Source organism: Triticum dicoccoides, chromosome 3A (assembly GCF_002162155.2).
Source record: "Triticum dicoccoides isolate Atlit2015 ecotype Zavitan chromosome 3A, WEW_v2.0, whole genome shotgun sequence".
NCBI classification, from domain to species: Eukaryota; Viridiplantae; Streptophyta; class Magnoliopsida; order Poales; family Poaceae; genus Triticum; species Triticum dicoccoides.
Window position 1 is genome coordinate 389,514,966 of NC_041384.1, and position 13,089 is coordinate 389,528,054.

A 13,089-nucleotide genomic window follows, 5' to 3' on the forward strand; every position below is an offset into this window, starting at 1 on the left:
GCGTGGCGGCCGCAGCAGCGGCGGCAGGCGGCGGCGGCTAGGGCTGACGGGGTGGGCGACTGGGCGGGGTGCGGGGCGGCGGCTTATAAAGGGCCGGCCCGAGGTCTCCTGGCCAGGTACGGCTCGAAGTCGGTTTCTCTCTCTCTCTTTTTTTTAATAATTCCGACATGCAGAAAAAGAAAGAAAAGAAGTACCAAACGGACTCCAAAAATCCCGAAACAAAATTTCCCCGTCCTCTAAAAATAGGCTGGACAAGGTGAACATTTATTTGGGCCTAAAACGTAATTTTGAGAAACTCTTTTTTCCTTATTCAAATAAAATAGCGATAAAACTCTGAATGAAAATCTTATTTGATGTTAATATTAAATCTCCGATATTTCTTTATTTTGAGGAAGTCATTTTATCCTCTCTCTTTTATTTTTATAAAAGAAATATTTGATGAGAAAATACTTAAAATCAAACGATCCTCTTTTCAAAAGTCGAGAAAACTCGAATATGGAAATAATGAAATCCCCAACTCTCTTTGTGGGTCCTTGAGTTGCGTAGAATTTATCGGATCAACCAAAATGCTATAAAATATGATATGCAATGATGATCTAATGTATAACATTACAAATTGAAAATTTGGGATGTTACAGTGTCCACACAGCCCTTTCGACTAGGGACCTTTTAGGACAGTCATCATACAATGCATAGTCCCGCAAACAAGTCACATACTTGCTGATACACATCATTGATAATGTCCAAGGACTATCTTTATTCATAAACACATAGGAAATATCATCATACATGATTGCCTCTAGGGCATATCTCCAACCCCTCGCGAGGTTCCTGTGACGCAAGCCGTGACGACCGGAACCAGGCGGGCGCCAGCACGCACAGTGTCCTTGTTTCTTCTTTGGTGCTAAAGGGGCAAGCGCAGGTGAGGAGTTCCGAGGCATCAGGCAAAGGTTTCCATATCGGTGCAACAAGACCAATACCAGCAGGACGGCAGGACGGAGGTTATCGTGGAGCCCAAGACGGCGTCACCACCAGAGCCTTTGGCAGGCGAAGACTACTTTTGTCAGGATAGCTTGTATAACTGTCCCCCCTTCAAATTGGCCGTTGTGGGATCCCTTCCCATTCAATATTTGGGAAGAGGACCAGGGCCTCTATTAATAGGACTAGCCACCACCATAGCTAGCCAGAGGATCTTGGATCGGAGCCATTCCATCCATAGCCTCGCACAAGTTCACCAAGCACAAGAACACCTCTCCTCAGGAGGCTGTTCTTCCCTTGTAACTGTTCATCCTCAGCCCAAGAGTCAACCGACCACACCACACTGAAGTAGGGTATTAGACCACAACGGTGGTCCGAACTAGTATAAATCTTGTGTCTCATGTTCTTTGGGTCCGTCAAGCTAGGCCGTGAGATCGTTGAGTGTGTGAGATAGAGAGGGGGGAGATCTTCGTGCGCACCCCAGTGTTAAAACCTCAAGGGTTTTGCCGAAACCCAAAATCCGACAGGCAGGTCTTGGCCTTGTTCGTGTCCGGCATCGTCGTCCATGCCGTCGATGTCTTCGGAGGCATAATCCAGCATGTTAGTTAAATCTTTAACAGTGGCTATGAAGTGGGCGGTGGGTGGGGTGTAAAATTCCCCGCTTTTACCCTCTAGTCCGGGCTGGGCGTAATTCGAAGGTGATTCCTCTGTGATGGCGTGGGCTCGCATTAAGTCCAGCGCCTCGTTTAAGAGAGAGGTTTGGACAGGTAAATGAGAGTCCGTGGAGCTAGAGTCCGGGGGCGAGTCCGGCCTTTCAGTGATAGGAGGAACCCGGTCTGATTCCAAGTTCGATGTGGAAACCATCACCTCCGGATCTCTGATAGTGCGGTTTGTAGCAGAGAGTCCGGTGGGCTCCAAACTCCCATCTTCGGACCTAGCAGTTTGCTCTGGATCTAAGGCGAGAGCAGTTGTCGAGGCTGCGAAACCTTCGAAGATCAAGTCTCCTTGGATATCGGCGACATAATTTAGGTTCCCGAAACTGATCTGATGACCAGGGGCGTAGCTATCAATCTGTTCGAGGTGACCAATCAAGTTGGCATGCGGAACGAAGCCGCCGAATGTGAAAATCTGGCCGGGGAGGAAAGCCTCCCCGGAAACGGCATCATTGCTGACGATCGAATGATCCATCAATTCTTCCATTGACAACACAGTGGAACTCTCAATGAAAGCACCAATGTCGGTGTCAAAATCGGCCGATCTTGGGTAGGGGCTCCCAAACTATGCGTTTGAGGATCGAAGGAAACAGGAGTCAAGGGTGACACAATGATTAACCAGGTTCGGGCCCTCTTAATGGAGGTAAAACCCTATGTCCTGCTTGATTGTATTTGATGAGTATAGGGGTTACAAGAGTCGATCTACCTCGAGATCATAATGGCTAAACCCTAGATGTCTAGCCGATGTGATTTGTTTTAGCCCTTAGGGACCAAACCCTCTGGTTTATATAGACACCGGAGGGGTCTAGGGTTATACAGAGTCAGTTTACAAAGAAAGGAGATAATATGCTCGAATGCTAAGCTTGCCATCCACGCAAAGGAGTGTCCCATCCGGACACGAGGAAAGGTCTTCTGCCTTGTATCTTCACGGCCCACTAGTCCAGCCCATATCAAATTGTTCGGACACCCGATGACCCCTTAGTCCAGGACTCCCTCGGTGAGCTTAGCTATGGCGCGGGAGGACCACAAGGCGTGGGAGCGCCTCGAGGCCGAGGCCGCCGACGAGGTCTACATGCAAGAGCTCCGCTGGCGGCACCTGGAGGTCATCGAGGCAGAGCGAGCGATCTTTGCTGGCGCGGAGGGCGGCAAGGTTATCGCGATCTCCTCCGATGACGAGGTCAAAGGCGGCGAAGATGGCAGCGCGGAGGGAAGCGAGGTTATCGCGCTCTCCTCTGATGATGAGGTCAAAGGCAGCGGCGACGGCGGTCCAGCGGGCGTCGAGGTGGACCTCGAGGATGAGGAGATCGACGTCAATGAGTGGAGGAGTGCCTTCCCCAACGACCCTGACGACGTTACCGTCCCGGACCCGGCTCGCGGCACCTCGTACATGACGAGGAAGGATTGGCTCGACCTCTACTTCAACCAAAGTAGTTTAGCTTAGTTTAAATTTATGTTTTATGTTCGGTTATGCAAAACTATCTCTGTTTATGTTTGAATGCATACTACTTTTGGTTGAACCTGCTTTGAACTTGATCAAATTGAGGTTTACAACCTTAAGTTTAGGGGATCGACTAGAAAAGGCCAAAAATTGCTGGAGTATATATATATATATATATATATATATATATATATATATATATATATATATATATATCCACTAAGGGTTTTAGTACTTTAACTTTTTAAGGATCGGCTAGACATGGCCTTATGACTTATTTATTTCAGTTTTTCACAATGTGATGCTCTATATGTGCAACTATTTGCCGTGCAGTTCAATTTCATCAATAACAATTTCAACAATACCACTATGAATTATGATATTTGGTTGCTGTTAAGGATATTGCAGTTAACATGCCTTTTCATTTTTTAACAATAACTAGTGTACTTTAGACCTGCATAATACCAGTTTAAATGACTATTTGCTTGTTTTAAATGTTATCCCTGATGCAGTTAACACACCTTTCCACTTCTTGTTTTGCTTAACTAGCATGCTTAGGCCTACACACTGAATCTATCATTTGTAGATTATGTTGTCTACCATGGATATATTTGGTTGATGTTTAGCCTGTTGTGCTCATGCAGGACAATATTGAGAACATTGTTGTTTTCCATCGAGGTTAGTTCCATCGCATTGCTTATATGTACTCACTGTTCAGGATATCGGTAGCTAGTACCATATAGCCTGGGGCTGATAAGGGATTAATCTGTGAATCAGACATTTCACTGAATATATCTGTAACACATTTATCAGTAGGTTAACTAGGGCCATATTTAATATATCTGAGGCTACATAGCAACATGCATTGTACTGAATGAGTAAATATGCAATCCTAGGCTACATAGCAACAAGGAACAATGTTACCTTAATGTTCTGATGATGTCTAGGTATACATGTAATAAAATCTTATATAATGGGATGGAGGGAATGTTGTACTACATCATTTTTCAATTGTTGTTTAGCTTCTAATATTAACTTGGTGCTTTTAGGTACATATATCATTGCCAAAGATCCAAACTTCGACCCTTTCTGCGTATGGGGCAATGAGATATTCATGAACCAGCATAAAGTGAGGAAACTGATAAAGATTGTTATTAAAATGGGTCAAAAGATTTCAATTGAACTATTTGTTTACACTTTATGCAAGACAACAGTGAACTGTAGGATGGTAAGTAAGAACCCTGTAGCCTTCTTTTTACTACCCGTAATGAGTTGTGTTAGATGACAATGGCTAAATCTTTTTTCTTTTGCAGTGGATCCTGAAGCAGTTTACTCAAGATTACCTCTCAAACTACATGATTGGTGGCCGGCCATCACAAGGGGTTGCACTAGAGTCCTGCATGCCTTCTGCATCGATCCAGGAGAGCACAATAGGGCCATTCCGCTTCACCTTGTTCAGCAACCAGAATGTCTATCACCTCTTTCTTTACCATCTATAATAGTACAAGTATAGAAACCTGGTTCATCATTCTTTATTTGGTGCTTATATAATTCTTAAACATATGTACCTGTGAATCGAATAATACATTGGTTGTTTGAACCTGATGGATATGATTAAAGCTATAGCCTACTTTCAAGTTTAAATTAGGTACAATTTTAAATAGCAACAATTAAATTAGGGCGAAATTACGGTGTGCAAGCCATTACGACGCACACGGTTAATAAAGCACAGCCTGTGCGATATACATCATAATCTGACACGGTTCATGGAGAGGAAACGTGTGTAGCAATGCACATAGTTGCCGTTTGCAAAGCGTCTGGGATGTCAGACACTATCACATACGGTGCGGGAAAACTAAATGTTTGTGATTGTCTACCTATCATACACGGTTTATAATCATGAAATGTTTGTGATGTGCCAGGCATCGTAAAACTCCCGTGCCTAGAATCTTCCTACAAAGCTCCCGTGCCTGGAATCTACCTAGTTTTAGGTAAAATCACAAAACTCCGACTACGATGGCAATGCGAGCACAAACGAGTAGCAAGGATGAAGCATTTGGGATATTGGAGATATCAGAAACGGTTATATAGGGACAACTGTATGCATTAAGGCTCCCTATCCCCGACAGTTTCTGGGTCGTGTGGGAAGGACCCCCTATCACCATCACTCACTAGGCGACGGTTCCAAATGCCGTCACAGAAAGGGGTTAAAAACCGTTTGTATAGCACCGACACGCACCAGTGCTATGTCAATAGGTTAGTACTAAAAAATGATGTAAAATGACTATAAAATGATTATAAAACATCCAAGATTGATAATATAACAACATGGAACAATAAAAAATTATAGATACGTTAGAGACATATCACCCCCTTACCATAATTCCCGAAGGGGGAAGGAAGGAGGGGGGAGGAGAAGGAAGGGGGAGGCCAAATCCCACCCCTTCCTTTCTCTCTTCTCCTCTTACCTCCCCATTAGGCCCATGTAGTTGCCGGGGGGGGGGGTGCCCGGAACCCCTTCCGGTGACCTGCTATGTACCCGGTACCCCCGGAACACTTCCGGTGTCGAAATACCATCGCCCTATATATCAATCTTTACCTCTCAACCATTTAGAGATTCCTCGTCATGTCTGTGATCTCATCCAGGACTCCGAACAACATTCTGTCACCAAATCGCATAACTCATATAATACAAAATTGTCATCGAACGTTAAGCGTGTGGACCCTATGGGTTCGAGAACTATGTAGACATGACCGAGACACCTCTCTGGTCAATGACCAATAGTGGAACCTGGATACTCGTATTGGTTACCACATATTCTATGAAGCTCTTTATCGGTCGTACCATAATGACAACATACGTTATTCCCTTTGTCATCGGTATGATACTTTCCCGAGATTCGATCGTCGGTATGTTCATACCTAGTTCAATCTTGTTACTAACAAGTCCCTTTACTCGTTCTGTAATACATCATCCCGCAACCAATTCATTAGTCACATTACTTGCAAGGCTTATTATGATGTGCATTACCGAGAGGGCCCAGAGATATCTCTCCGATACTAGGAGTGACAAATCCTAATATCGATCTATGCCAACTGAACAAACACCTTTGGAGATACATGTAGAGCATCTTTATAATAACCCATTGATGTTGTGAAGTTTGATAGCCCACAACATATTCCTCCGGTATCTGGGAGTTGCATAATCTCATAGTCAAAGGAATATGTATATGACATGAAGAAAGCTATAGCAATAAAACTGAACGATGAACATGCTAAGCTAACGGATGGGTCTTTTCCATCACATCATTCTCCTAATGATGTGATCCCGTTCATCAAATGACAACACATGTCTATGGTTAGGAAACTTAACCATCTTTGATTAACGAGCTAGTCTAGTAGAGGCTTACTAGGGACATCATGTTTTGTCTATGTATCCACACATGTATCAAGTTTCTGGTTAATACAATTCTAGCATGAATAATAAACATTTATCATGATATAAGGAAATATAAAATAATAACTTTATTATTGCCTCTAGGGCATATTTACTTCAGTCTCCCACTTGCACTAGAGTCAGTGATCTAGTTCACATCGCATGTGATTTAACACCAATAGCTCACATCGCCATGTGACCCACACCCAAAGGGTTTACTAGAGTCAATAATCTAGTTCACATCGCTATGTGATTAACATCCAAAGAGTACTAAGGTGTGATCATGTTTTGCTTGTGGGAGAAGTTTAGTCAACGGGTCTGCCACATTTAGATCCATATGTATTTTGTGAATTTCTATGTCTACAATGCTCTGCATGTATCCAGATTGAGACTTAGAGTCATCTGAGTCAGTGTCAAAGCTTGCATCGGCATAACCCTTTATGACGAACTCTTTGTCACCTCCATAACTGAGAAACATTTCCTTAGTCCTATTTAGGTACCTAAAGATAATTTTGACCACTGTCGAGTGATCTACTCATGAGTCACTATTGTACCCCCTTGCCAAACTCATGGCAAGGTACACAATAGGTCTGGTACACAACATGGCATACTTTATAGAACATATGGCTGAGGCATAGGGAATGACTTTCATTCCCTCTCTATCTTATGCCGTGTTCGGGCATTGAGTCTAACTCAACTTCACACCTTATAACATAGGCAAGAATCGTTTCTTTGACTGGTCCATTTTGAAATTCTTGAAAACTTTATCAAGGTATGTGCTTTGTGAAAGTCCAATTAAGCGTCTTGATCTATCTCTATAGATCTTGATGCCCAATATATAAGCAGCTTCACCGAGGTCTTTCCTTGAAAAATTTATATTCAAGTATCCTTTTATGCTATCCAGAAATTCTATATCATTTCCAATCAACAATATGTCATCCACATATAATATTAGAAAAGCTACAGAGCTCCCACTCACTTGTAAATACAGGCTTCTCCGAGAGTCTGTATAAAACCATATGCTTTGATCATCTTATAAAGCGTATATTCCAACTCCGAGATGCTTGCACCAGTCCATAGATGGATCGCTGGATTTTGCACACTTTGTTAGCACCTTCGACAAAACCTTTTGATTGTATCATATACAACTCTTCTTTAATAAATATAATAAGGAATGCAGTTTTGACATCCATTTGCTAGATTTCATAAAATGCGGCAATTGCTAACATGATTCAGACAGACTTAAGCATCGCTACGAGTGAGAAAATCTCATCGTAGTCAACACCTTGAACTTGTCGAAAACCTTTTGCGACAAGTCGAGCTTTCTAGATAGTAACACTACCATCAGTGTCCGTCTTCCTATTAAAGATCCATTTATTCTTAATGGCTTGCTGATCATCGGGGAAGTCCACACTTTGTTCTCGTACATGGATCCTATCTCAGATTTCATGGCCTCAAGCCATTTATCAGAATATGGGCTCATTATTGCTTATTTATAGTTTGTACGTTCGTCATGGTCTAGTAACATGACTTCCAGAACAGGATTACCGTGCCACTCTGGTACAAAACATGCTTTGTTCGACCTACGAGGTCTAGTAGTAACTTGATCTGAAGTTTTATGATCATTATCATTAGCTTCCTCTCTAGTTGGTGTAGGCATCACATGAACGGATTTCTCTGATGAGCTACTTTCCAATTCGAGAGAAGCTACAATTACCTCATCAAGTACTATTTTCCTCCCACTCACTTCTTTCAAGAGGAACTCCTTCTCTAGAAAGTTTCCATTCTTGGCAACAAAGATCTTACCTTTCGGATTTGTGGTAGAGGGTGTACCCAATTGTTTCCTTAGGGTATCCTATGAAGATGCACTTCTCCGATTTGGGTTCGAGCTTATCAGGCTAAAGCCTATTGACGTAAGTGTCGCAACCCCAAACTTTAAGAAATGACAACTTAGGTTTCTTGCCAAACAATAGTTCATGTGGTGTGGTCTCAATGGATTTAGACGGTGCCCTATTTAACGTGAATGCAGCTGTCTCTAATGCATAACCCCAAAACAATAGTGGTAAATCAGTAAGAGACATCATAGATCACACCATATCTAGTAAAGTACGATTACAATGTTCGGACACACCATTACGTTGTGGTGTTCCAGGTGGCGTGAGTTGTGAAACTATTCCACATTGTTTTAAATGAAGGCCAAACTCATAACTCAATTATTCGCCTCCAAGATCATCTCGTAGAAACTTTAATTTCTTGTTACGATGATTCTCCACTTCACTCTGAAATTCTTTAAACATTTCAAATGTTTCAGACTTGTGTTTTATTAAGTAGATATACCCATATCTGCTCAAATCATCTGTGAAGGTCAGAAAATAATGATACCCATCGTGTGCCTCAACACCTATTGAACCGCATACATCAGTATGTATTATTTTATTTCCAATAATTCATTGGCTCGCTCCATTGTTCCGAAGAATGGAGTTTATTTATCTTACCCATGAGGCCTGGTTCACAAGTATCAAATGATTCATAATCAAGTGATTCTAAAAGCCCATTTGCATGGAGTTTCTTCATGTGCTTTACAAGAATATGACCTAAACGGCAGTGCCACAAATATGTTGTGCTATCATTATCAAATTTGCATCTTTTGGCATCAATATTATGAATATGTGTATCACTACGATCAAGATTCAATAAACCATTTACACTGGGTGTATGGCCATAGAAGTTTTATTCATGTAAACAGAACAACAATTATTCTCTGACTTAAATGAATAACCGTATTGCAATAAACATGATCCAATCATATTCATTTTCAATGCAAACACCAAATAACATTTATTTAGGTGCAACACTAATCTTGAAAGTAGAGGGAGTGTGCGATGGTGATCTTATCAACCTTGGAATCACTTCCAACACACATCGTCACCTTGCCCTTAACTAGTCTCTGTCCATTCAAAAACTCTTGTTTCGAGTTACTAGTCTTAGTAACTGAACTAGTATCAAATACCCAGGTGCTACTACGAACACTAGTAAGGTACACATCAATAATCCGTATATCAAATATACTTTGTTCACTTTGCCATCCTTCTTATCCGCCAAATGTTGGGGGCAGTTCCACTTCCACTTCCAGTGACCATTTCCTTTGTAGTAGAAGCACTCAGTTTTAGGCTTGGGTCCATCTTTGGGCTTCTTCATGGGAGTGGCAACTTGCTTTCCATTCTTCTTGAAGTTCCCTCTCTTTCCCTTGACCTTTTTCTTGAAACTAGTGGTCTTGTTAACCATCAACACTTGATGCTCTTTCTTGATTTCTACCTTCTCTGATTTCAGCATCGCGAAGAGCTTGGGAATCTTTTTTGACCTCACTTGCATATTATAGTTCATCACGAAGTTATATTAGCTTGGTGATAGTGACTAGAGAACTCTATAATCACTATCTTATCTGGAATATTAACTCCCACTTGATTTAAGTGATTGTAGTACCCCGACATTCTGAGCGCATGTTCACTGGTTGAGCTATTCTCCTCCATCTTGTAGGCTAAGTACTTGTCATAGGTCTCATACCTCTCGACATGGGCATGAGTCTGAAATACCGATTTCCAGCTCTTGGAACATCTCATATGCTCCATGGCATTCAAAACATTTTTGAAGTCCCGGTTCTAAGCCATAAAGCATTGCGCGCTAAACTATCAAGTAGTCATCATATGGAGCTTGTCAAATGTTCATAACATCTGCATATGCTCTTGCAATAGGGTTGTCACCTAGCGGTGCATCAAGGACATAATTCTTCTCTGCAGCAATAAGGATAATCCTCAGATCACGGAAGTCTGCATCATTGCTACTATCATCTTTCAACTTAGTTTTCTCTAGGAACATATCAAAAATAAAACAGGGGAGCTATACACGAGCTATTGATCTACAAATAGATATACAAATTTTATCAGGACTAAGTTCATGATAAATTAAGTTCAATTAATCATATTACTTAAGAACTCCCACTTAGATTGACATCCCTCAAGTCATCTAAATGATATGTGATCCAAATCATCTAAACCATGTCCGGTCATCACGTGAGATGGAGTAGTCATCAATGGTGAACATCTCTACGTTGATCATATCTACTATATGATTCACGTTCGACCTTTCGGTCTCTAGTGTTCCGAGGCCATGTCTGTACATGCCAGGCTTGTCAAGTTTAACCCAAGTATTCCACACGTGCAAAACTGTCTTGCACCCATTGTATGTGAACGTAGAGTCTATCACACTCGATAATCACGTTGTGTCTTGAAGCAAAGAACCGTAGCAATGGTGCATACTCAGGGAGAACACTTTTACCTTGAAATTTAGTTAAGGGGTCATCTTATAATCCTACCGCCGTACTAAGCAAAATAAGATGCATAAAAGATAAACATCACATGCAATCAAAATATGTGACATGATATTGCCATCATCACCTTGTTCTTTTGATCTCCATATCCAAAGCATCGTCATGATCTCCATCGTCACTTCCTTGACACCTTGATATCCATCGTAGCGTCATGGTCATCTCACCAACTATTGCTTCTACAACTATCGCTAACGCATAGTGATAAATTAAAGGAATTACATGGCGTTTGCATTTCAAACAATAAAGAGACAACCATAAGGCTCCTGCCGGTTGCCAATACCTTTGACAAAACATGATCATTTGATAAAATAACATATATCACATCATGTCTTGACCATATCACATCAAAACAAGCCCTGCAAAAACAAGTTAGACGTCCTCTACTTTGTTGTTGCAAGTTTTATGTGGCTACTATGGGCTTCTAGCAATAACCATTCTTACCTACGCATCAAAACCACAACGGTGATTTATCAACTTTGTTGTTTTAACCTTCAATAAGGACCGGCGGCAGTCAAATTCGATTCAACTAAAGTTAGAGAAACAGTCACCCGCCATCCACCTTTATGCAAAACTAGTTTCATGTCTATCCGTGGAACTGGCCTCATGAACGTGGTCATGTAAGGTTGGTCCGGTCCGCTTTATCCAACAATACCGGTGAACCAAAATAAGACATTGGTGGTAAGAAGTATGATGATCACCGCCCACAACTCTTTGTGTTCTACTCGTGCATATCATCAACGCATAGGCCTGGCTCGGATGCCACTGTTGGGGCACGTAGCATGCAATTTCCAAAAATTTCCTATGCTCACGCAAGATCTATCTAGGAGATTCACAGAAACAAGAGGGGGAGAGTGTGTCCACATACCCTCGTAGACCGAAAGCGTAAGCGTTTGACAATGTGGTTGATGTAGTCGAACTTCTTCTTGTTCCGACTGATCAAGCACCAAACATACGACACCTCCGAGTTCTGCACACCTTCAGCTTGATGACGTCCATCAAAGTCTTGATCCAGCAAAGTGTCGAGGGAGAGTTTCATCAGCACGGCGGCATGGTGACGGTGATGGTGATGTGATCCGCGTAGGGCTTCGCCTAAGCACTACGAAGATATGACCGAAGGTGTAATATGGGGAGGGAGGCACCGCACATGGCTAACATATGTTTTTGTGCATTTTAGGTGCCTCCCCCTTCATATTTATAGGTGGGAAGGGGAGGGGGCAGCCAAGGGGGCACCCAAGTAGGAGGTATCCTACTTGGGGCCCTAATCCTATTCGCCCCTCCTACCATAATTCCCAGAGGGGGCAAGAAGGACGAGGGAGGAGAGAAGGAAGGGGGAGGCCAAATCCCTCCCCTTTGTTTCTCTCTTCTCCTCTTTCCTTCCCCCCTATTTCAGCCTACATGGGGCGCAGCAGCCCCTTAGGGGTTGGTTTGTCCCCTTCTTGGACCATTAGGCTCGTGTAGTTGCCGGGGGGATGTTCTGAACCCCTTCCGGTGACCCGAGATGTACCCGGTGTCCAAATACCATCGTCCTATATATATCAATCTTTACCTCTCGACCATTTCAAGACTTCTCGTCATGTCCGTGATCTCATCTGGGACTCCGAATAACATTCGTTCAGCAAATCACATAACTCATATAATACAAAATCGTCATCGAACATTAAGCGTGCGGACCTACGGGTTCGAGAGCTATGTAGACATGACCGAGACACCCCTCTGGTCAATAACCAATAGTAGAACCTGGATGCTCATATTGGTTCCCACATATTCTACGAAGATCTTTATCGGTCACACCGTAATGACAACATATGTTGTTCCCTTTGTCATTGGTATGTTACTTGCCCGAGATTCGATCATCGGTATCTTCATACCTAGTTCAATCTTGTTACCGGCAAGTCTCTTTACTCGTTCCATAATACTTCATCCCACAACTAACTCATTAGTCATGTTGCTTGCAAGGCTTATTTTGATGTGCATTATCGAGAGGTCCCAGAGATACCTCTCCGATACTCGAGTGACAAATCATAATCTCGATCTACGCCAACCCAACAAACACCTTCAGAAATACATGTAGAGCATCTTTATAATCACCCAATTACATTGTGGCGTTTGATAGCACACTAGGTATTCCTCCGGTATC